This window comes from Molossus molossus, unplaced genomic scaffold (genome assembly GCF_014108415.1).
Source record: "Molossus molossus isolate mMolMol1 unplaced genomic scaffold, mMolMol1.p scaffold_m16_p_8, whole genome shotgun sequence".
Taxonomy (NCBI): Eukaryota; Metazoa; Chordata; class Mammalia; order Chiroptera; family Molossidae; genus Molossus; species Molossus molossus.
The window spans coordinates 34,382,440-34,388,219 of record NW_023425402.1 but is presented as its reverse complement, the minus strand read 5'-3'; the positions used below and the strand labels follow the sequence as shown (position 1 = coordinate 34,388,219).

General features: G+C 35.5%; 1 pseudogene; it reads right to left on the bottom strand.

Moving 5' to 3' along the window:
* Positions 1 to 4,094: 4,094 nt before the first annotated feature.
* LOC118621451 lies at positions 4,095 to 5,002 on the bottom strand (annotated as a pseudogene).
* Between the last annotated feature and the right edge of the window lie 778 nt (positions 5,003 to 5,780).

Below are 5,780 nucleotides of genomic sequence, written 5' to 3'. Positions count from 1 at the left end.
CTTAGGAAAATTGGTTCTAGTTTTTGAAATCATGTTTATTTGTTTTTTTAATCCGCACCCAAGGATATTTTTTCCTTTTATCTTCAGATAGAGTGGGATGGGAAGATAGAGAGGGAGGGGGAGAGAAAGAGGAAGGGAAGGGGAGAGAAACAATGATGTGAGAGAGACACATCGACTAGCTGCCTCCACGCGACCCTGACTAGGGCCAGGGACCGATCTGCAACTGAGGTACATGCCCTTGACCAGAATCAAACCCGCAACTCTTTGGTCCACGGGCCAATGCTCTAACCACTGAGTAAAACAGATCAGGGCTGAAGTCATCTTTTATGATATGATTTTAAATGAATACATAGTATGTTGTCAGATGAATGTATCAAAAATTACTTAACAAATTTCTTTTTATTGAATGTTTATTTTTGTCATTATATATAATGCCACAACAAAATTCCTTTTTCTCCATCTTCACCATATCTCCCTCTTTCTATAAAATAAAGATATAAAGAGAGAATTCTTGGATCAAATGGCATTTACATTTCTTTCTTTCTTTCCTTTTTTTTTTTTTATCCTCACTCGAGGACATTTGTCCATTTTTTGTTCAGATAGAGTGGGGAGGGAGAGAGAGAGAGAGAAACATTGACGTGAAAGGGACACGTCAAGTGCTTGCCACCAGCACGACCAGGGCCGGAGACAAACTGCAACTGAGGTACATGCCCTTAGCGGGAACCAAACCTGGGTCTCTCTGGACCATGGGCTGATGCTCTACCGCTGAGCCAAACTGGCCAGGGTGGCATTTACATTTCAAGGACTTTTTGTAAATATTGTTCACCAACTTAAATCTCCCATGAGAAATCTGGAAAGTTCCTTTTCCCTGAACCCAAACAATATTTTCAAAAATTGTCTTATCCTCTGAACTCCTTGAAAAACCAAAATACCAAAACCAAAAACCTGTAACCATTTTACATGGATAAAAACAATATTTTAATTTTTATTTGGTTAGTTTTGCTTTTGTTGTTTTTCCCTGGAGAAACATACCCTTTAAATTTTTTTCTTACCTAATCTAAAAATTTGCTGCTCTAATTTAGTATTTTAATAGTTTTAGGTCTCACCTTCAAGTTTTATCTTTTTTTTTTTGTATATGGTATAAGAAAGTGGTTCAGTTTCTTTTCTTTTCTTTTTTGCATATATCTGTCCAGTTTTCTCAGCACCATTTATTGTATATCCTTTCCTCCTTTGTTGTAGATTAATTGACCATATAAACTGAAATGTATTTCTGGGTTCTCTGTTCTATTCCATTTACCTATATATCTATTTTTGTGCAAATACCATACTATTTTGATTATTGTATCTTTGTAGTATGGTTTGGTATCAAGGAAAGTGATGGATTATTGTAGTTTTATTGTATATTTTGATATCAGGTAGAGTGATATTTCCCATTTTGTTCTTTCTCAATATTTCTTTGACAATTTGGAGTCAGTTCCATATAAATTTTAGAATTAGCTCTTCTAATTCTGAGAAGAATGCCCTTGGCATTTTAATAGGAATTGCATTGAATCTGTATATCACTTTAGGTAGTTAGGACATTTAAAAATATTAATCTTTCCACTCCATGAGCAAGGTATATTCATCAATTTATTTATATCTTGTTCAGTTCCTTTCTTCAATGTCTTATAGTTTTCAGAAAAGAGTCTTTAATTTCTTTGGTTAAATTTATTCCTAGGTATTTTATACTTTTGAATGTAATTATAAATGGAATTATTTTCTTAATTTCTTCTTTTAATTATTCATTATTGGTACATAGAAACACAAGAGAGTTCTGTGTATTATTTTTGTATCCTGCAACTTTAGTGAAATCTTTATTAGATCTAACCAAGACAATTTTAAAGGAGAATAAGAAAGAGGAGATAGAGGAGTCTTTATTTATGCTACCAGCTTTAAAATTTATAAAACTATCATAATTAAAACAATGGATATTGTTACTGGGTTAGATGAATAGGCCAAATTGAATAGAATAAAAAAGTCTAGGAATAGGCCTATGTATGCAAGAAGATATATATGATGATACCTATTTCAGATACTTTTAATGACCAAAAATTGGGCATAACCTAATTGTCTTTCAGTACGGGTAGTATACAACAAACTATGGCATTTTCTAGTAGTATTTCAACTGCAGCAGTTTATAAGAATAAATTATATTTATAGGTGTCAACATTGGTAGTTTTCTAAAACAACGTTGAGTAAAAAAAAAGATAGTTGCAGAAGGCCTCCATAATATGACACCCTTTATACAAATTTAAGAAACACAAAATAGCCCTCAATATCAGGGATTAGTCAATTTTTTGTAAGGAGCCAAACAGTAAATATTGTAGGCTTTGTGTCAGCCCATAGACCAAAGACTTGTGGGTTCAATTCCGGTCAACGATATGTACCTCAGTTGCAATTCAATCCCCAGCCCTGACCCTGTTTTGGGGTCATGTGGGAAGTGGCTGGTCGATGGCTGCCTCTCTCTCTCTCTCTCTCTCTCCCCTCTCCCTCTACCTCTCCCCCTCTCTATCAGAAAATCAATGAAAAAATATCTTCAGGTAAGTATATATATATTAGGCTTTGCAGTTCACATACAGTCTCCATCATATGTATTCTTTTTGCTTTCAACCCTTTAAAACTATAAAACTGCTCTAGCTCATGGACCATACAGAACAGGCCATGGAATATTAGACACATAGGCTATAGTTTGTTGACCTCTGCTCTATATTGTTTATGAAAAAAGGTCTGTGAAAATGTGGATGGGAATGCTATATGTCAATTGCACAATGGTGGCTACTTCTCAGCAGGGAGCAATAATATCAAATTGGGAGATTCTGATAGAATGCTAATCTTTTCTGGCTTTGGAAAGAGTACATATATGTTTCCCTACTGCCTTCTGTATTTTTTATATATTTAATATATTTCATAATTAAATATAACTTCAGAAAAGTATAATAAAAACTATGGACATACATAATTTGCAGATTGGATTTGGAAATTGCAACTCTGATCTAGTTGGAATAGGTAAGAATTTTTTTTGTTAATTAAAAAGTTTTTTTTAAATATGTTTTTATTGATTTTTAGAGAGAAAGGAAGAGAGAGAGAAAAATCAAAGAGAAACATCGATTGGCTGCCTCCTACATGCCCTCTACTGGGGACTGAGCCTGCAACCTGAGATTAGTCAATTTTTTGTAAGGAGCCAAACAGTAAATATTGTAGGCTTTGCGTCAGCCCCTAGACCAAAGACTTGTGCCCTGACCAGGAATTGAACTGGTAACCTCTTAGTGCATGGGATGACGCTCAATCCACTGAGCCATATCAGCCAGGCTATCTGTTCATTTTTTACATTAGTTATATAAATACCTATATTTAGAATTAAAGCTATGTCTCAGCTATAATATTAGTGTATAGTTGTTTTTCATACTGTTTAGGAAGAGATAAGAAAAAAAATAAGAAAACAAAATATGAAGTTGATGAGAATGAGGTCTAGAGATGAAAATTATTTGAGCCAAATACTGTCTTTGTGATAAAAATAAATAAATATAATATGAGAAAGGCATACTATCAGAGAAACCAACCTTTAAAAATGATGGACTTAAATATTGAGGCATATCAGCTTCATAAACAAAGCTCATACATGAATTGAGGGGTAAGAAATTTGTTCCCATTCTTAAATTCTTATTGGAAGCAGTAATACATGAGTTACAGAGTAAAAACCATGACAGATTTCATTTAACAGTGGTTGCTATCTGCATCTAGAAATACCTTGGAATGCTTATTGCCATTATTGGCTTGGTAATGATAAAATTCAGGTCACACAGAGCAGTGCTTTACAGAAATGCCAAGGAGATAGTCATACCCCTTGTCAAATGGTTGGAGTTCTTAGGTTTCTGTTATATCTTTGTTGAAGGTCACAGGACATCCTTTGCTTATGTGTAATGTAATGATTTTAACATTAAAAATGAGTAGTCTTCTTTTTATTTTAACTTATCTAACATTTTATTGCAATATCTGCCAGTGAGGTCATTTTATTTTATTTTTTATTTATTTATTTTTAACAATAGATCAGTTATTTAATTAGGTTCTTTGTAAGAAATTTGTAACACCATTTTGTGAGGATAAAGCCCATTTGTGAGAACAAACACAGAGCGGAGGTAGCCCTGGAACTGAGGAACTGCTTTAACTTCTGGCAGAATTTGCAGTCCACGGCTTTCTGGTCAACCTTGTGCTGCTCTGTAATCTCGTATTTCTCTTTCTCTGTGTTGAAGATCTCCCCCTCCTGGTGCCTGGGCTTGCGTAGCTGCTGCTTCTTAAAGTAAGCATCAGTGAGATGTTTGGGGATTTTCACAGCACTGATATCAATTTTGGTGGAGGTGGCAATGACAAATTTCTGATGTGCTCTACGCAGAGGAACTAGATTAAGGGACAAAGGTCCAGTCACAAGTAGCAAGCCACTGCTCAGCTGCTTCAGGAAAATCACCCTCTTGCCTCTGTGGCGCCCAGTGAGGATGATCAGTGTGGTCCCGGGAGTGATGCTGGTCCACGGTTTTCTCACATGCTGACTGAAGGGTTCTTGCATGGCTCAGCAGCTTCCGAGGCACATCTTCAGTAGGATAACATCTAGGCATTTTGCGAAGTTTAATCACTCGGGTACCACCATTCTTGTCGCCACCAACTGGTTTTGTGACAGTAGCAAGAACTTTCTCCTTCTTTTTCTTTCAATCCTGGATTTAGCTGCGGAATACTTCCTCTTGTACATGGCCTTTCGGGAATACATAGCTGACCGGGAATATCTGCCAATTCCTCTAACTAGGACAGGGTTTCGGCTGCAGTGGAGCTCCCCCTTCTTAGGCATCTTGGCCTAGAGGTTACCTTTCTTAACCTTGCCACCAGCATCAGCCATCTGAGCTCCAGGTTTCTTCTCCTTAGTATCAGGTTTCTTCTCCTTACTATCCGGCTTCTCAGGTTTTTCTCTCGCCATCTTGCAAGATGGGAAAAAAAAACCAGTGAGGTCATTTTAAAGGTAATTTTAAAAGTATGGCCAAACCGAAAATAGAGATAATTATACAAAGGCTAGCACACATTCAAAGAGGTCAAAAACTCTCTAGGAACATTAATTAAAATGTTTAGCCCTCTAAACAAGTAAATAAATATTATTTTTCCTATGGAGTAGTATTCTTGACCAAGTAGAGGATTGTGCTGGCAAAAACCTTAGCTCAAAGTTGAAGTCATTATCTATGATGTGCAGGAAATTCAGGATTCTCTTTACTATTCCCTTGAAAAGGCTATGGAACAGCTAAGTCTCTAAGTGTTAATTGAAAAAACAGCCAACAAAAATCAAAGAAACAAAGAAAGAGAAAGACAAATAAAATCTAGAACTATAGCATCAATTTTGGAATTCAGGTATTTTAGTTACTCATAAGGTTTTCATCTAGTTTAACCACCATTTTTCCATAACTCTATTGATCTCCAAGTATAGTTTGATGATGGTAATTACTGCTAAGTATTTCATGGACATTCTCAGTTTATGTCATGGCATAACACATAGAAAACATCTTTAGCTTTGGGAGAGAAATTTGCTCTAGAAATAGGAAGTTTATTTCAGATGATGAAATGGGTAATATATCTACTAATGAAAATGAATCACTCATCAAAAACATGTGTATGGTTATGTTCACAGTAAAGTGAAAACTATATATTAGATAGAGGGGAAGGCAGGGAGGGAGAGAGAAATATCTATGTGAGAGAGATACATCAAT